The sequence below is a fragment of the Oncorhynchus gorbuscha genome, unplaced genomic scaffold (assembly GCF_021184085.1).
Source record: "Oncorhynchus gorbuscha isolate QuinsamMale2020 ecotype Even-year unplaced genomic scaffold, OgorEven_v1.0 Un_scaffold_1282, whole genome shotgun sequence".
Classification (NCBI taxonomy): domain Eukaryota; kingdom Metazoa; phylum Chordata; class Actinopteri; order Salmoniformes; family Salmonidae; genus Oncorhynchus; species Oncorhynchus gorbuscha.
In genome coordinates, this window is record NW_025746103.1 from 75,918 (window position 1) to 95,802 (window position 19,885).

Consider the following 19,885-nt stretch of genomic DNA (forward strand, 5'->3'; position numbering starts at 1 on the left):
TTTAATGGGATCAGAGAGGAGGATGTGTGGTACTAGTGGTAGTGAGATCGGGGGTTTAATGGGATCAGAGAGGAGGATGGTGTGTGGTACTAGTGCTGGTGAGATCGGGGGGTTTAATGGGATCAGAGAGGAGGATGTGTGGTACTAGTGGTGGTGTGGGATCAGAGAGGATGTGTGGTACTAGTGGTGGTACTAGTGGTGGTGAGATCGGGGGGTGTAATGGGATCAGAGAGGAGGATGTGTGGTACTAGTGGTGGTGGTGTGGGATCAGAGAGGATGTGTGGTACTAGTGGTGGTGAGATCGGGGGTTTAATGGGATCAGAGAGGAGGATGTGTGTGGTACTAGTGGTGGTGTGGGATCAGAGGATGTGTGGTACTAGTGGTGGTGAGATCGGGGGTTTAATGGGATCAGAGAGGAGGATGTGTGGTACTAGTGGTGGTGAGATAGTGGGGGGGTTTAATGGGATCAGAGAGAGGGGGTGTGTGGTACTAGTGGTGGTGTGGGATCAGAGAGGATGTGTGGTACTAGTGGTGGTGAGATCGGGGGTTTAATGGGATCAGAGGAGGAGGACTAGTGGTGGTACTAGTGGTGGTGAGATCGGGGGGTTTAATGGGATCAGAGAGGAGGATGTGTGGTACTAGTGGTGGTACTAGTGGTGGTGAGATCGGGGGTTTAATGGGATCAGAGAGGAGGATGTGTGGTACTAGTGGTGGTACTAGTGGTGAGTGTGGGATCAGAGAGGATGTGTGGTACTAGTGGTGGTGAGATCGGGGGTTTAATGGGATCAGAGAGGAGGATGTGTGGTACTAGTGGTGGTGAGATCAGGGGGTTTAATGGGATCAGAGAGGAGGATGTGTGGTGGTACTAGTGGTGGTGTGGGATCAGAGAGGATGTGTGGTACTAGTAATGGGATGAGAGGAGTGGTGGTACTAGTGGTGGTACTAGTGGTGGTGAGATCGGGGGGTTAATGGGATCAGAGAGGAGGATGTGTGTGGTACTAGTGGTGGTGAGATCGGGGGGGTTTAATGGGATCAGAGAGGAGGATGTGTGGTACTAGTGGTGGTGAGATCGGGGGTTTAATGGGATCAGAGAGGAGGATGTGTGTGGTACTAGTGGTGGTGAGATCGGGGGGGTTTAATGGGATCAGAGAGGAGGATGTGTGGTACTAGTGGTGGTGAGATCGGGGGTTTAATGGGATCAGAGAGGAGGATGTGTGGTACTAGTGGTGGTGAGATCGGGGGTTTAATGGGATCAGAGAGGAGGATGTGTGTGGTACTAGTGGATGTGTGGTACTAGTGGTGGATAATGGGAGAGGAGGATGTGTGGTACTAGTGGTGGTGAGTGGTTTAATGGGTCAGAGAGGAGGATGTGTGGTGGTACTAGTGGGTTTAATGGGATCAGAGAGGAGGATGTGTGGTACTAGTGGTGGTGAGATCGGGGGGTTTAATGGGATCAGAGGAGGATGTGTGGTACTAGTGGTGGTGAGATCGGGGGTTTAATGGGATCAGAGAGGAGGATGTGTGGTACTAGTGGTGGTGAGATCAGGGGGTTTAATGGGATCAGAGAGGAGGATGTGTGGTACTAGTGGTGGTGTGGGATCAGAGAGGATGTGGTACTAGTGGTGGTACTAGTGGTGGTAGTGAGTGGTGGTACTAGTGGTACTAGTGGTACTAGTGGTGGTGAGATCGGGGGGTTTAATGGGATCAGAGAGGAGGATGTGTGGTACTAGTGGTGGTACTAGTGGTAGTGAGATCGGGGGTTTAATGGGATCAGAGAGGAGGATGTGTGGTACTAGTGGTGGTGAGATCGGGGTTTAATGGGATCAGAGAGGAGGATGTGTGTGGTACTAGTGGTAGTGAGATCGGGGGGTTTAATGGGATCAGAGAGGAGGATGTGTGGTACTGTGTGGTACTAGTGGTGGTGAGATCGGGGGTTTAATGGGATCAGAGAGGAGGATGTGTGGTACTAGTGGTGGTGAGATCGGGGGGTTTAATGGGATCAGAGAGGAGGATGTGTGGTGTGTGGTACTAGTGGTGGTGGTGTTTAATGGGATCAGAGAGGAGGTACTAGTGGTGGTGAGATCGGGGGTTTAATGGGATCAGAGGAGGAGGTGTGGTACTAGTGGTGGTGAGATCGGGGGTTTAATGGGATCAGAGAGGAGGATGTGTGTGGTACTAGTGGTGGTGAGTGTAATGGGATCAGAGAGGAGGATGTGGTGGTACTAGTGGTGGTGTGGGATCAGAGAGGAGGATGTGTGGTACTAGTGGTGGTACTAGTGGTGGTGAGATCGGGGGGTTTAATGGGATCAGAGAGGAGGATGTGTGGTACTAGTGGTGGTGTGATCGGGGGTTTAATGGGATCAGAGGAGGATGTGTGGTACTAGTGGTGGTGAGATCGGGGGTTTAATGGGATCAGAGAGGAGGATGTGTGTGGTACTAGTGGTGGTGAGATCGGGGGGTTTAATGGGATCAGAGAGGAGGATGTGTGGTACTAGTGGTAGTGAGATCGGGGGGTTTAATGGGATCAGAGAGGAGGATGTGTGGTACTAGTGGTGGTGAGATCGGGGGTTTAATGGGATCAGAGAGGAGGATGTGGTACTAGTGGTGGTGAGATCGGGGGGTTTAATGGGATCAGAGAGGAGGATGTGTGGTACTAGTGGTGGTGAGATCGGGGGGGTTTAATGGGATCAGAGAGGAGGATGTGTGTGGTACTAGTGGAGGTGAGATCGGGGGTTTAATGGGATCAGAGAGGAGGATGTGTGGTACTAGTGGTGGTACTAGTGGAGGTGAGATCAGAGAGGGGGTTTAATGGGATCAGAGAGGAGGATGTGTGGTACTAGTGGTGGTGAGATCGGGGGGGGGGTTTAATGGGATCAGAGAGGAGGATGTGTGGTACTAGTGGTGGTGAGATCGGGGGTTTAATGGGATCAGAGAGGAGGATGTGTGGTACTAGTGGTAGTGAGATCGGGGGTTTAATGGGATCAGAGAGGAGGATGTGTGGTACTAGTGGTGGTGAGATCGGGGGTTTAATGGGATCAGAGAGGAGGATGTGTGGTACTAGTGGTGGTACTAGTGGTGGTGAGATCGGGGGGTTTAATGGGATCAGAGAGGAGGATGTGTGGTACTAGTGGTGGTGAGATCGGGGGGTGTAATGGGATCAGAGAGGAGGATGTGTGGTACTAGTGGTGGTGAGATCGGGGGTTTAATGGGATCAGAGAGGAGGATGTGTGGTACTAGTGGTGGTGAGATCTGGTGGTGGTGAGGGGGTTTAATGGGATCAGAGAGGAGGATGTGTGTGGTACTAGTGGTGGTGTGGGATCAGAGAGGATGTGTGGTACTAGTGGTGGTGAGATCGGGGGGTTTAATGGGATCAGAGAGGAGGATGTGTGGTACTAGTGGTGGTGAGATCGGGGGTTTAATGGGATCAGAGAGGAGGATGTGTGGTACTAGTGGTGGTGAGATCGGGGGTTTAATGGGATCAGAGAGGAGGATGTGTGGTACTAGTGGTAGTGAGATCGGGGGTTTAATGGGATCAGAGAGGAGGATGTGTGGTACTAGTGGAGGTGAGATCGGGGGTTTAATGGGATCAGAGAGGAGGATGTGGTACTAGTGGTGGTACTAGTGGTGGTGAGATCGGGGGTTTAATGGGATCAGAGAGGAGGATGTGTGTGGTACTAGTGCTGGTGAGATCGGGGGGTTTAATGGGATCAGAGAGGAGGATGTGTGGTACTAGTGGTGGTGAGATCGGGGGGTTTAATGGGATCAGAGAGGAGGATGTGTGGTACTAGTGGTGGTGAGATCGGGGGGTTTAATGGGATCAGAGAGGAGGATGTGTGTGGTACTAGTGGTGGTGTGGGATCAGAGAGGATGTGTGGTACTAGTGGTGGTGAGATCGGGGGGTTTAATGGGATCAGAGAGGAGGATGTGTGGTACTGTGGTGGTACTAGTGGTAGTGAGATCGGGGGGTTTAATGGGATCAGAGAGGAGGATGTGTGGTACTAGTGGTGGTGAGATCAGGGGGTTTAATGGGATCAGAGAGGAGGATGTGTGGTACTAGTGGTGGTGAGTCGGGGTTTAATGGGATGAGTACTAGTGGTGGTGAGGGGGTTTAATGGGATCAGAGAGGAGGATGTGTGGTACTAGTGGTGGTGAGATCGGGGGTTTAATGGGATCAGAGAGGAGGATGTGTGGTACTAGTGGTGGTGAGATCGGGGGTTTAATGGGATCAGAGAGGAGGATGTGTGGTACTAGTGGTGGTGTGGGATCAGAGAGGAGGATGTGTGTGGTACTAGTGGTGGTGAGATCGGGGGTTTAATGGGATCAGAGAGGAGGATGTGTGGTACTAGTGGTGGTGAGATCGGGGGTTTAATGGGATCAGAGAGGAGGATGTGTGGTACTAGTGGTGGTGAGATCGGGGGGTTTAATGGGATCAGAGGAGGATGTGTGGTACTAGTGGTGGTGAGATCAGAGAGGAGGATGTGTGGGGGTTTAATGGGATCAGAGAGGAGGATGTGTGTGGTACTAGTGGTGGTGTGAGATCGGGGGGTTTAATGGGATCAGAGGAGGATGTGTGGTACTAGTGGTGGTGAGATCGGGGGTTTAATGGGATCAGAGAGGAGGATGTGTGGTACTAGTGGTAGTGAGATCGGGGGTTTAATGGGATCAGAGAGGAGGATGTGTGTGGTACTAGTGGTGGTGAGATCGGGGGTTTAATGGGATCAGAGAGGAGGATGTGTGGTACTAGTGGGTGAGATCGGGGGTTTAATGGGATCAGAGAGGAGGATGTGTGTGGTACTAGTGGAGGTGAGATCGGGGGTTTAATGGGATCAGAGAGGAGGATGTGTGGTACTAGTGGTGGTACTAGTGGAGGTGAGATCGGGGGTTTAATGGGATCAGAGAGGAGGATGTGTGGTACTAGTGGTGGTGTGATGGGGGGTTTAATGGGATCAGAGGAGGATGTGTGGTACTAGTGGTGGTGAGATCGGGGGGTTTAATGGGATCAGAGAGGAGGATGTGTGGTACTAGTGGTGGTACTAGTGGTGGTGAGATCGGGGGGTTTAATGGGATCAGAGAGGAGGATGTGTGGTACTAGTGGTGGTGAGATCGGGGGGTTTAATGGGATCAGAGAGGAGGATGTGTGGTACTAGTGGTAGTGAGATCGGGGGTTTAATGGGATCAGAGAGGAGGATGTGTGGTACTAGTGGTAGTGAGATCGGGGGGTTTAATGGGATCAGAGAGGAGGATGTGTGGTACTAGTGGTGGTACTAGTGGTGGTGAGATCTAGTGGAGGTGAGGGGGTTTAATGGGATCAGAGAGGAGGATGTGTGGTACTAGTGGTGGTGAGATCTAGTGGTGGTGAGGGGGTTTAATGGGATCAGAGAGGAGGATGTGTGGTACTAGTGGTGGTGAGATCGGGGGGTTTAATGGGATCAGAGAGGAGGATGTGTGGTACTAGTGGTAGTGAGATCGGGGGGGTTGTATCGTGACAGGACTGCAGCCTCATTCACAGATCCATTATTCATTCTAAACGTGCCTATCTCTGACTCTGCAGTTCTCTCACAACGCTGCAGTTCCCTGGCTCTGCAGAGGGAGTGTTCCTGGTTACCATACCCCTAACCTAGTCTCCCTAGCAACCAAGTCTTCAATTGCAGCCTTAGTCTCTCTCTCTGCAGCAGTTGGAAAGTTTCTGCCTGTTCCCCCTCCCTCTGTCACACTCTCTCTCTAAAAGGAGATCAGATGGAGAAGGATAGTGACGTTTGAGAAGTGTCTCAGTAGAACTACACACAGTCAGGAGTCTCTTATCTAAATGACCTTCCATTTCATGTACTGTTCTTCATCTTTCTCTTTCAGTGCAGCAGAACTCTCTGGAGAACCATGTCATTGTCCCATCAACTCTCTGGAGAACCATGTCATTGTCCCATCAACTCTCTGGAGAACCATGTCATTGTCCCATCAACTCTCTGGAGAACCATGTCATTGTCCCATCAACTCTCTGGAGAACCATGTCATTGTCCCATCAACTCTCTGGAGAACCATGTCATTGTCCCATCAACTCTCTGGAGAACCATGTCATTGTCCCATCAACTCTCTGGAGAACCATGTCATTGTCCCATCAACTCTCTGGAGAACCATGTCATTGTCCCATCAACTCTCTGGAGAACCATGTCATTGTCCCATCAACTCTCTGGAGAACCATGTCATTGTCCCATCAACTCTCTGGAGAACCATGTCATTGTCCCATCAACTCTCTGGAGAACCATGTCATTGTCCCATCAACTCTCTGGAGAACCATGTCATTGTCCCATCAACTCTCTGGAGAACCATGTCATTGTCCCATCAACTCTCTGGAGAACCATGTCATTGTCCCATCAAGTCGTGTTCTAATTTTAAGTTTCCCCAGTTACCTCCATGTACTGTACTGTAATGAAGGAAGGCAGGTATGCTCTACCAAATGTAGCTGTACTGAAGGAAGGGCGGGCGGACAGGTAGGCGGGCGGACAGGTAGGCAGGTAGGCGGGGACAGGTAGGCGGGCGGACAGGTAGGCGGGCAGGTAGGTGGGCGGGCAGGTAGGCGGGCGGGCAGGCAGGTAGGAAGGCAGGTAGGTAGGAAAGCAGGTAGGCAGGCGGGTAGGTAGGTGGGCGGGAAGGCAGGCAGGTAGGTGGGCGGGAAGGCAGGCGGGTAGGTAGGTAGGTGGGTGGGAAGGCAGGCAGGGGTAGGTAGGAAAGCAGGCAGGTAGGAAGGCGGGTAGGTAGGCGGGCGGGAAGGCAGGCAGGCGGGTAGGTAGGAAGGCGGGCGGGAAGGCCGGTGGTTAGGCAGGCAGGCAGGTAGGTAGGTAGGTAGGTAGGTAGGTAGGTAGGTAGGTAGGTAGGCAGGTAGGTAGGTAGGCAGGAAGGCAGGCAGGAAGGCAGGCAAGAAGGCAGGCAGCTCGGTCCCAGAATAGTTTGTGCTCTAGCTAACTCCATTGCTGTCATAGTGAAACCCAACACATGCTAACGAGGAGTTTATCATAATAGCACAAACAGACTGGCACTCGGGCTAATCTGCAGGAGAGAGAGTTGTAGAACGTTCCCAGGAAGCCCTGGAGGGGCTACTAGTCTGTGGTGCCACACCCCGTTAACATGAGATGACATGATGCATATCTATCAGACACATTTAGTCTCAATCTGTCATGTTTGACCTCATAGACTGTTATCAAACATCACTAACAGCCTCTCTCCTTCTGTTCTCTCTCCTTCTGTTCTCTCTCCTTCTGTTCTCTCTCCTTCTGTTCTCTCTCCTTCTGTTCTCTCTCCTTCTGTTCTCTCTCCTTCAGGACTACTTCTTTCCAAAGTACTTAGGTAAGTTTGGTTCCTGTTCCCAACCTCTTCAGCGTTGGGTGAGATTGTTATTACTTGATTAGGATATCAGTATCTGTTGTATGGTGTTTAACTATCTTCTCTCTGACCTGTCTCTCTCTCTCTGCCCTGTCTCTCTCTCTCTGCCCTGTCTCGCTCTCTCTGTGCCCTGTCTCGCTCTCTCTGTGCCCTGTCTCGCTCTCTCTGTGCCCTGTCTCGCTCTCTCTGTGCCCTGTCTCGCTCTCTCTGTGCCCTGTCTCGCTCTCTCTGTGCCCTGTCTCGCTCTCTCTGTGCCCTGTCTCGCTCTCTCTGTGCCCTGTCTCGCTCTCTCTGTGCCCTGTCTCGCTCTCTCTGTGCCCTGTCTCGCTCTCTCTCTGCCCTGTCTCGCTCTCTCTGTGCCCTGTCTCGCTCTCTCTGCCCTGTCTCGCTCTCTCTGTGCCCTGTCTCGCTCTCTCTCTGCCCTGTCTCGCTCTCTCTCTGCCCTGTCTCGCTCTCTCTGCCCTGTCTCGCTCTCTCTGCCCTGTCTCGCTCTCTCTGTGCCCTGTCTCGCTCTCTCTGCGCCCTGTCTCGCTCTCTCTGTGCCCTGTCTCGCTCTCTCTGTGCCCTGTCTCGCTCTCTCTGTGCCCTGTCTTGCTCTCTCTCTGTGCCCTGTCTCGCTCTCTCTCTGTGCCCTGTCTCGCTCTCTCTCTCTGTGCCCTGTCTCGCTCTCTCTCTGTGCCCTGTCTCGCTCTCTCTCTCTCTCTCTGTGCCCTGTCTCGCTCTCTCTCTCTGTGCCCTGTCTCGCTCTCTCTCTGTGCCCTGTCTCGCTCTCTCTCTCTGTGCCCTGTCTCGCTCTCTCTCTCTGTGCCCTGTCTCGCTCTCTCTCTCTGTGCCCTGTCTCGCTCTCTCTCTCTGTGCCCTGTCTCGCTCTCTCTCTGTGCCCTGTCTCGCTCTCTCTCTCTGTGCCCTGTCTCGCTCTCTCTCTCTGTGCCCTGTCTCGCTCTCTCTCTCTGTGCCCTGTCTCGCTCTCTCTCTGTGCCCTGTCTCGCTCTCTCTCTCTGTGCCCTGTCTCGCTCTCTCTCTCTGTGCCCTGTCTCGCTCTCTCTCTCTGTGCCCTGTCTCGCTCTCTCTCTCTGTGCCCTGTCTCGCTCTCTCTCTCTGTGCCCTGTCTCGCTCTCTCTCTGTGCCCTGTCTCGCTCTCTCTCTCTGTGCCCTGTCTCGCTCTCTCTCTCTGTGCCCTGTCTCGCTCTCTCTCTCTGTGCCCTGTCTCGCTCTCTCTCTCTGTGCCCTGTCTCGCTCTCTCTCTCTGTGCCCTGTCTCGCTCTCTCTCTCTGTGCCCTGTCTCGCTCTCTCTCTCTGTGCCCTGTCTCGCTCTCTCTCTCTCTGTCTGTGCCCTGTCTCTGCTCTCTCTCTCTCTCTGTGCCCTGTCTCGCTCTCTCTCTCTCTCTGTGCCCTGTCTCGCTCTCTCTCTCTCTCTGTGCCCTGTCTCGCTCTCTCTCTCTCTCTGTGCCCTGTCTCTCTCTCTCTCTGTGCCCTGTCTCGCTCTCTCTCTCTCTCTGTGCCCTGTCTCTCTCTCTCTCTGTGCCCTGTCTCTCTCTCTCTCTGTGCCCTGTCTCGCTCTCTCTCTCTGTGCCCTGTCTCGCTCTCTCTCTCTGTGCCCTGTCTCGCTCTCTCTCTCTGTGCCCTGTCTCTCTCTCTCTCTCTGTGCCCTGTCTCTCTCTCTCTCTGTGCCCTGTCTCTCTCTCTCTGTGCCCTGTCTCGCTCTCTGCCCTGTCTCTCTGATTAGCGTGCATGGAGAAGTTTGGGGACACGGACAAGAAGAAACAAGACCTGATCACCTGTGTTCACAGTGAGTTCCTCGTCTGTCTGTCCTCCTGACTAGGGCTGCAGACAGACAAACTGACTCGCGTACAGTAGATATGAGCATGTAGCTCCTCTCTCTACTCTACTTTTATTTCACACCTCTTTCTACCATACTCTCATTTTACCTCTCTCCCCTCTCATTCCCTCTTTCTCTCTCCTCTCTCATTCCCTCTTTCTCTCTCCTCTCTCATTCCCTCTTTCTCTCCCCTCTCATTCCCTCTTTCTCTCTCCCCTCTCATTCCCTCTTTCTCTCTCCCCTCTCATTCCCTCTTTCTCTCTCCCCTCTCATTCCCTCTTTCTCTCTCCCCTCTCATTCCCTCTTTCTCTCTCCCCTCTCATTCCCTCTTTCTCTCCCCTCTCATTCCCTCTTTCTCTCTCCCCTCTCATTCCTTCTTTCTCTCTCCCCTCTCATTCCCTCTTTCTCTCTCCCCTCTCATTCCCTCATTTCTTTCTCTCTCCCCTCTCATTCCCTCTTTCTCTCTCCCCTCTCATTCCCTCTTTCTCTCTCCCCTCTCATTCCCTCTTTCTCTCCCCTCTCATTCCCTCTTTCTCTCTCCCCTCTCATTCCCTCTTTCTCTCTCCCCTCTCATTCCCTCTTTCTCTCTCCCCTCTCATTCCCTCTTTCTCTCTCCCCTCTCATTCCCTCTTTCTCTCTCCCCTCTCATTCCCTCTTTCTCTCTCCCCTCTCATTCCCTCTTTCTCTCTCTCGCCCTCTTTCCCCCTCTCTCTCTCTCGCCCTCTTTCCCCCTCTCTCTCTCTCGCCCTCTTTCCCCCTCTCTCTCTCTCTCGCCCTCTTTCCCCCCCTCTCTCTCTCTTTTCCCTCTCTCCCTCCCCTTTCCCTCACTGTGTGGTTTATAAATGTTGTGTATGAGGAGCAGTGAGCACACAGTTCTTTCTGTTGGGCAGGGCAGGCTGCACTGCACCACCTCACTACTGCAGAACACTGAGAGAAAGTTATCTGATTTAAGGTGAAGATAAGAGGAGGAATGTCTCTTCATGTCTATGGGTCAGTGTCTACTGGGCGGCTGACACGTTGAGAACAGCTGCTGTGACTGAGAGAGAGGGAGAGAGAGAGGGGGAGGGAGAGGGAGAGGGAGAGATGCGTGTGGAACTCTGCAGTAGTAACCAAGTGTGCGTGACACACCTCCTTTCAGCATCACGCACTCCGTGACTGCAGATCTGAGATCAGTGACGTGAGCAAGCTGTGACGCCAGTGAGGGTGGGGGGGTGAAGTATTCTGCTGCATCAGGGCTGCTGGGTCCAGGAATGAGTGGGCCTGCCCATCCTGTCTGCTGATTGGTTGTTGGAACTCTAGTCAGAGTCAGCCAGGGAGTTGATATGACTCAGCCGTGCGTCCAGGACAGAGAGATTGTCCCCCCCCCCCCCTTCAGCACACAGTCAGCAGGAATGGAAGGAGAAAGAACTGCAGGAACTATTAGTTTATATATAACACTCCTAGATTAATAGATAAAGAAGGGGGGAGAGAGCGAGAGACTGGAGGGGGAGAGAGCGAGAGACTGGGGGGGAGAGAGCGAGAGACTGGAGGGGGAGAGAGCGAGAGACTGGGGGGAGAGAGCGAGAGACTGGGGGGGGAGAGAGCGAGAGACTGGGGGGGAGAGAGCGAGAGACTGGGGGGAGAGAGCGAGAGACTGGGGGAGAGAGCGAGAGGGGGGAGAGAGCGAGAGACTGGGGGGAGAGAGCGAGAGACTGGGGGGAGAGAGCGAAAGACTGGGGGGAGAGAGCGAAAGACTGGGGGGAGAGAGCGAGAGACTGGGGGGAGAGAGCGAGAGACTGGGGGGAGAGAGCGAGAGGGGGGAGAGAGCGAGAGACTGGGGGGAGAGGCGAGAGACTGGGGGGAGTGTGGGGGGAGAGAGGGACAGTGTGGGGGGAGAGGGACAGTGTGGGGGGACAGTGTGGGGGGAGAGAGGGACAGTATGGGGGGAGAGAGGGACAGTGTGGGGGAGGGGGAGAGAGGGACAGGCAGTAGAGCTATTTATGCTGTACTCAGATCCTGGGAGGGGAAAATAACTCTATTCAATGGCATCACAGCAGGCATTTTAGTCTGTCACAGATGGCACCCTATTCCCTATGTAGTGCACTGCTTTAGATCAGAGCCCTATTCCCTATATAGTGCACTGCTTTAGATCAGAGCCCTATTCCCTATGTAGTGCACTGCTTTAGATCACAGCCCTATTCCCTATATAGTGCACTGCTTTAGATCAGAGCCCTATTCCCTATATAGTGCACTGCTTTAGATCAGAGCCCTATTCCCTATATAGTGCACTGCTTTAGATCACAGCCCTATTCCCTATATAGTGCACTGCTTTAGATCACAGCCCTATTCCCTATATAGTGCACTGCTTTAGATCACAGCCCTATTCCCTATATAGTGCACTGCTTTAGATCACAGCCCTATTCCCTATATAGTGCACTGCTTTAGATCACAGCCCTATTCCCTATATAGTGCACTGCTTTAGATCACAGCCCTATTCCCTATATAGTGCACTGCTTTAGATCAGGGCCTTTATCAATGGCATCACAGGAGTCATTATAGTAACAGAGCTATGTACCAACCTGGAACAGCCTGGCTAAAACACTTCACATTATATAGTAACAGAGCTATGTACCAACCTGGACCAGCCTGGACCAGCCTGGCTAAAACACTTCACATTATATAGTAACAGAGCTATGGACCAACCTGGAACAGCCTGGCTAAAACACTTCACATTATATAGTAACAGAGCTATGGACCAGCCTGGACCAGCCTGGCTAAAACACTTCACATTATATAGTAACAGAGCTATGGACCAGCCTGGAACAGCCTGGCTAAAACACTTCACATTATATAGTAACAGAGCTATGTACCAGCCTGGCTAAAACACTTCAAATTATATAGTAACAGAGCTATGGACCAGCCTGGACCAGCCTGGCTAAAACACTTCACATTATATAGTAACAGAGCTATGTACCAGCCTGGACCAGCCTGGCTAAAACACTTCATATTATATAGTAACAGAGCTATGTACCAGCCTGGCTAAAACACTTCACATTATATAGTAACAGAGCTATGTACCAGCCTGGCTAAAACACTTCACATTATATAGTAACAGAGCTATGTACCAGCCTGGCTAAAACACTTCACATTATATAGTAACAGAGCTATGGACCAGCCTGGCTAAAACACTTCACATTATATAGTAACAGAGCTATGGACCAGCCTGGCTAAAACACTTCACATTATATAGTAACAGAGCTATGGACCAGCCTGGCTAAAACACTTCACATTATATAGTAACAGAGCTATGGACCAGCCTGGACCAGCCTGGCTAAAACACTTCACATTATATAGTAACAGAGCTATGGACCAGCCTGGCTAAAACACTTCACATTATATAGTAACATAGAGCTATGGACCAGCCTGGACCAGCCTGGCTAAAACACTTCACAATATATAGTAACAGAGCTATGGACCAGCCTGGCTAAAACACTTCACATTATATAGTAACAGAGCTATGGACCAGCCTGGACCAGCCTGGCTAAAACACTTCACAATATATAGTAACAGAGCTATGGACCAGCCTGGCTAAAACACTTCACATTATATAGTAACAGAGCTATGTACCAGCCTGGCTAAAACACTTCACATTATATAGTAACAGAGCTATGGACCAGCCTGGAACAGCCTGGCTAAAACACTTCACATTATATAGTAACAGAGCTATGGACCAGCCTGGAACAGCCTGGCTAAAACACTTCACATTATATAGTAACAGAGCTATGGACCAGCCTGGACCAGCCTGGCTAAAACACTTCACATTATATAGTAACAGAGCTATGGACCAACCTGGAACAGCCTGGCTAAAACACTTCACATTATATAGTAACAGAGCTATGGACCAACCTGGAGCAGCCTGGCTAAAACACTTCACATTATATAGTAACAGAGCTATGTACCAACCTGGAACAGCCTGGCTAAAACACTTCACATTATATAGTAACAGAGCTATGGACCAACCTGGACCAGCCTGGCTAAAACACTTCACATTATATAGTAACAGAGCTATGTACCCGCCTGGACCAGCCTGGCTAAAACACTTCACATTATATAGTAACAGAGCTATGGACCAACCTGGACCAGCCTGGCTAAAACACTTCACATTATATAGTAATAGAGCTATGTACCAGCCTGGACCAGCCTGGCTAAAACACTTCACATTATATAGTAACAGAGCTATGAACCAGCCTGGCTAAAACACTTCACATTATATAGTAACAGAGCTATGTACCAACCTGGAACAGCCTGGCTAAAACACTTCACATTATATAGTAACAGAGCTATGTACCAGCCTGGACCAGCCTGGCTAAAACACTTCACATTATATAGTAACAGAGCTATGTACCAGCCTGGACCAGCCTGGCTAAAACACTTCACATTATATAGTAACAGAGCTATGGACCAGCCTGGCTAAAACACTTCACATTATATAGTAACAGAGCTATGGACCAGCCTGGCTAAAACACTTCATATTATATAGTAACAGAGCTATGGACCAGCCTGGCTAAAACACTTCACATTATATAGTAACAGAGCTATGGACCAGCCTGGCTAAAACACTTCACATTATATAGTAACAGAGCTATGGACCAGCCTGGCTAAAACACTTCACATTATATAGTAACATAGAGCTATGGACCAGCCTGGACCAGCCTGGCTAAAACACTTCACATTATATAGTAACAGACCTTCACAATCAATGACTTGCTGTACTGTAGGATGTTATTTCCCTGACAGGATGACCTCTAATGCTCTCTTTCTTTCTCTCCCCTCCCCGTCTCTCTCCCTCCCACCCTCTCCCTTTCCCTTCCCCCTCTCTCAGATATTCCAGACCAGTGCTCTCCGTCTCCCTGTAATCCTCGAGGTACGGTGCGCTGTGAGGACCAAAAGGGCGGCTTCCTCTGCCACTGCTTCACTGGCTGGACAGGAGTCCGTTGTGAGAAAGGTACTGTGACACGATCTACAGAAACTCACTGGACTTGTTCCACGTTGCAGCCCACTGGCTGATCCACCAATCACCTGGCATCAGAAATAACTACTCATTACTAGTTGGAGATCAGTCAGTCACAATTTACCCACAATCCCCGATGTGATGCTGAGGAATAGGACCAGTGTGTTGGGGACATAGTCTGGCCACATGGCCAGGGAGAATGCTACTGTGTTATTGTTCGTCACACATACAAAGTGACAGAGGTGGGGACAGAGAGGATTTTCTACAGTGTCACACTGTCTCCAGAATGTGACAATGATCGGTACAGGGTGAGTCCTGTCTGACCTTGACTTGGAAAGACAGTGATGAAGATGTCTCCATCCACACAGACACACAAACACCGTCCCTGGAGTGCCACTGGGCTCTGTGTGAGTTGTCTGTATGTCTCTGGTGACCTGTCTCTACGGAGGGGGCTGGTGACCTGTCTCTTCGGAGGGGGCTGGTGACCTGTCTCTACGGAGGGAGGGGGCTGGTGACCTGTCTCTACGGAGGGAGGGGGCTGGTGTCCTGTCTCTACGGAGGGAGGGGGCTGGTGTCCTGTCTCTACGGAGGGAGGGGGCTGGTGTCCTGTCTCTACGGAGGGAGGGGGCTGGTGTCCTGTCTCTACGGAGGGAGGGGGCTGGTGTCCTGTCTCTACGGAGGGAGGGGGCTGGTGTCCTGTCTCTACGGAGGGAGGGGGCTGGTGTCCTGTCTCTACGGAGGGAGGGGGCTGGTGTCCTGTCTCTACGGAGGGAGGGGGCTGGTGTCCTGTCTCTACGGAGGGAGGGGGCTGGTGTCCTGTCTCTACGGAGGGAGGGGCTGGTGTCCTGTCTCTACGGAGGGAGGGGGCTGGTGTCCTGTCTCTACGGAGGGAGGGGCTGGTGTCCTGTCTCTACGGAGGGAGGGGGCTGGTGTCCTGTCTCTACGGAGGGAGGGGGCTGGTGGCCTGTCTGTACGGAGGGAGGGGGCTGGTGGCCTGTCTGTACGGAGGGAGGGGGCTGGTGGCCTGTCTGTACGGAGGGAGGGGGCTGGTGGCCTGTCTGTACGGAGGGAGGGGGCTGGTGGCCTGTCTGTACGGAGGGAGGGGGCTGGTGGACCTGTCTCTACGGAGGGGAGGGGGCTGGTGGCCTGTCTGTGCGGAGGGAGGGGGCTGGTGGCCTGTCTGTACGGAGGGAGGGGGCTGGTGGCCTGTCTGTACGGAGGGAGGGGGCTGGTGGCCTGTCTGTACGGAGGGAGGGGGCTGGTGGCCTGTCTCTACGGAGGGAGGGGGCTGGGGGCCTGTCTGTACGGAGGGAGGGGCTGGTGGCCTGTCTGTACGGAGGGAGGGGGCTGGTGGCCTGTCTGTACGGAGGGAGGGGGCTGGTGGCCTGTCTGTACGGAGGGAGGGGGCTGGTGGCCTGTCTGTACGGAGGGAGGGGCTGGTGGCCTGTCTGTACGGAGGGAGGGGGCTGGTGGCCTGTCTCTACGGAGGGAGGGGCTGGTGTCCTGTCTCTACGGAGGGAGGGGGCTGGTGTCCTGTCTCTACGGAGGGAGGGGGCTGGTGTCCTGTCTCTACGGAGGAGGGGGCTGGTGTCCTGTCTCTACGGAGGGAGGGGCTGGTGTCCTGTCTCTACGGAGGGAGGGGGCTGGTGTCCTGTCTCTACGGAGGGAGGGGGCTGGTGTCCTGTCTCTACGGAGGGAGGGGGCTGGTGTCCTGTCTCTACGGAGGGAGGGGCTGGTGTCCTGTCTCTACGGAGGGAGGGGCTGGTGGCCTGTCTGTACGGAGGGAGGGGGCTGGTGGCCTGTCTGTACGGAGGGAGGGGGCTGGTGGCCTGTCTGTACGGAGGGAGGGGGCTGGTGGCCTGTCTGTACGGAGGGAGGGGGCTGGTGGCCTGTCTGTACGGAGGGAGGGGGCTGGTGGACCTGTCTCTACGGAGGGAGGGGGGGCTGGTGGCCTGTCTGTGCGGAGGGAGGGGCTGGTGGCCTGTCTGTACGGAGGGAGGGGGCTGGTGGCCTGTCTGTACGGAGGGAGGGGGCTGGTGGCCTGTCTGTACGGAGGGGGGGCTGGTGGCCTGTCTCTACGGAGGGAGGGGGCTGGGGGCCTGTCTGAGGGGGGGGGCTGGTGGCCTGTCTGTACGGAGGGAGGGGGCTGGTGGCCTGTCTGTACGGAGGGAGGGGGCTGGTGGACCTGTCTCTATGGAGGGAGGGGGGGCTGGTGGACCTGTCTGTACGGAGGGAGGGGGCTGGTGGCCTGTCTGTACGAAGGGAGGGGGCTGGTGGCCTGTCTGTACGGAGGGAGGGGGCTGGTGGCCTGTCTGTACGGAGGGAGGGGGCTGGGGGCCTGTCTGTACGGAGGGAGGGGGCTGGGGGCCTGTCTGTGCGGAGGGAGGGGGCTGGGGGCCTGTCTGTGCGGAGGGAGGGGGCTGGGGGCCTGTCTGTGTGGAGGGAGGGGGCTGGTGGCCTGTCTGTGCGGAGGGGGGGGGGCTGGGGGCCTGTCTGTGTGAATGCCTCCTGCACTGCTGCTGTCTGTTTTCCCAAATGACCCCTAGTCCTGATTATAGTGCACTACTTTTGACCAGAACACCATGAGAATAGGGAGCCATTTTGAATGCAGACTCCATCTCTCACTGTTCTGTGGTGACTCATCCTGCCACCCAGCCGTTGGTCGGTGGGGGAAGACTGAACACAACGTGTCTGACTGACTCTGAGGCGGAGGCTTTTCCACTGACCAACCACACGCACACAGAAACCATTCAGCTCATCAGAGCAGAGTCACTCTAAGCCGCCGGAAAAGAGACGTGTGTGTGTGATTTATTTAGTTAAAGACGATGTATAAACGTTTTAATCAGAACTCACATTAAAGTGTCATGTGACACTTAGCTACGTTCAATGTAGTTGATGGATAAAGTGATTGGTTCATATTGTCACATGTCCTCTGTGTCTCTCCTGTGATTGGCAGATGTCAACGAGTGCAACAAGAGGAATGGAGGATGTGACCACGAGTGTAACAACACTATGGGTAGCTACCATTGCTCCTGTCGCCGCGGTTACATGCTGGTCGGACGCCAGATGTGTAACGGTAAGACACACACACACGCACACCTTACTTGAAGGAAGTATTGAACTGTCCTTACTGTGTGTGTGTGTGTGTGTGTGTGTGTGTGTGTGTGTGTGTGTGTGTGTGTGTGTGTGTGTGTGTGTGTGTGTGTGTGTGTGTGTGTGTGTGTGTGTTTCAGACGTGGATGAGTGCCAGGATCCAGGTATGTGTGGGACAGCGTGTGTGTGTGAACCAGGATGGAGCCTATGACTGTCTGTGTGAGACGGGATATGTTTACGACAACAACACCAAGACCTGCCTAGGTGAGCAGTACACCAAAAACACATTACTCAGTACTGATACATAATATACACCAAGACCTGCCTAGGTGAGCAGTACACCAAAAACACATTACTCAGTACTGATACATAATATACACCAAGACCTGCCTAGGTGAGCAGTACACCAAAAACACATTACTCAGTACTGATACATTATATACACCAAGACCTGCCTAGGTGAGCAGTACACCAAAAACACATTACTCAGTACTGATACATTATATACATGTAATACATACTATAATGTATAGAATACATTACATACAGTGCATTCAGGAAGTATTCAGACCCCTTGACTTTTTCCACATTTTGTTACGTTACAACCTTATTCTAAAATTGATTAAAAAATCAAAACGTATGTCATCAATCTACACACAATACCCCATAATGACAAAGTAAAAACAGGTTTTTAGAAATATTTGCAAATGTATTGAAAAAAAAAGATACCTTATTTACATAAGTATTCAAACCCTTTGCTATGAGACTCGAAATTTACATTTACATTTAAAATTGAGCTCAGGTGCATCCTGTTTCCATTGATCATCCTTGAGATGTTTCTACAACTTGATTGGAGTCCATCTGTGGTGAATTACATTGATTGGACATGCTTTGGAAAGGCACACACCTGTCTATGTAAGGTCCCACAGTTGACAGTGCATGTCAGAGCTAAAACCAAGCCATGGTGTCGAAGGCATTGTACCTGGAGCTCTGAGACAGGATTGTGTCGAAGCACAGATCTGGGGAAGGGTACCAAAATATTTCTGCAGCATTGAAGGTCCCCAAGAACACAGTGGCCTCCATCCATCTTAAATGGAAGATGTTTGGAACCACCAAGACTATTCCTAGAGCTGACTGCCCGGCCAAACTTAGCAATCGGGGGAGAAGGGCCTTGGTCAGGGAGGTGACCAAGAACCCAATGGTCACTCCAACAGACCTCCAGAGTTCCTCTGTGGAGATGGGAAAACCTTCCAGAAGGACAACCAACTCTGCAGCATTCCACCAATCAGGCCTTTATGGTAGTGGCCAGACAGATTCTCGCTTGGATTCTCTGGCATGATGATACCAAGATTGAACTCTTTGTCCTGAATGCCAAGGGTCACGTCTGGAGGAAACCTGGCACCATCCCTACGGTGAAGCATGGTGATGGCACCATCCCTACGGTGAAGCATGGTGGTGGCAGCATCATGCTGGTGGGGATGTTTTCAGCGGCAGGGACCGGGAGACTGCTGTGGGGATGTTTTTCAGGATGGAGGGAAAGATGAACGGAACAAAGTACAGAGATCCTTGATGAAAACCTGCTCAGAGCGATCAGGACCTCAGACTGGGGAAAAGGGTTCACCTTCCAACAGGACAATGAGTCTCTGAATGTCCTTGAGTGGCCCTGCCAGAGCCCGGACTTGAACTCGATCAAACATCTCTGGAGAGACCTGAAAATAGCTGTGCTGTGACGCTCCCCTTCCAACCTGAGAGGATCTGCAGAGAAGAATGGGAGAAACTCCCCGACTACAGGTGTGCTAAGCTTGTAGCTTCATACCCAAGAAGACTTGAGGCTGTAATCGCTGCCAAAGTTGCTTCAACAAAGTAAAACGTTGGAAAACTTCATTTAAAAAAAAAAGTCAAGGTGTCTGAATACATTTTGAATGCAGTGTGTGTGTATACAGCCAGGTGTAGCTAGTCTAGTGGTGCAGCCAGCTGTCCTTCATACATACCAACACACACACTGTCATACACACATACACACGCCAGTGGAGGCTGGTGGGAGGCGCTATAGAGGGACCGGCTCATTGTAATGAATGGAACGGAGTCCAACGTGGTTTCCATACGTTTCATGTTTTTGGATACTAATTCCAGTCATTTACAATGAGGCTGTTCTCCAATAGCTCCTCCTACCAGCCTCCACTGACATACACAATCTCTCTCACACTCTGAGACACACACACACACACACACACACACACACACACACACACACACACACACACACACACACACACACACAGACGACTGCCACACACAGACACACACACACACACACACAGACACACACACACACACACACACAGACGACTGCCAAAGTAAGCTGTTAGCACGTCATCTTTTTATTTATAGTCAAAACATTCTGTTAAATGTTTTTTTTATTACAAGACCGATCTCTATCTGCACGACATCCTCTCCTGCCAAACGCTCAATGGTCCTTATAAATGTCATTGGGAAATGTAATCCTAGTCTTTTATTTGTCAAACAAGTTTGTTCCTGTCTTGCATTCAACTTACTGAGAGAGAGGGGAGGGAGGAAGGGAGGGGAGGGAGAGAAAGTGGGGGAGGGAG

At 52.2% G+C, this 19,885-nt stretch overlaps 1 pseudogene across 1 annotated transcript in view; it reads left to right on the plus strand.

Annotated features, from left to right (window-relative positions):
* The window catches only part of LOC124022053, a 40,584-nt pseudogene that overhangs the window by 3,768 nt on the left and 16,931 nt on the right, over positions 1-19,885 (plus strand). Inside the window, exons 3-7 of the transcript XR_006836335.1 lie at positions 7,314-7,338; positions 9,101-9,163; positions 14,055-14,177; positions 17,140-17,259; positions 17,417-17,540. The product of XR_006836335.1 is annotated as a growth arrest-specific protein 6-like (transcript). The remainder of the gene's footprint in view (positions 1-7,313; positions 7,339-9,100; positions 9,164-14,054; positions 14,178-17,139; positions 17,260-17,416; positions 17,541-19,885) is intronic.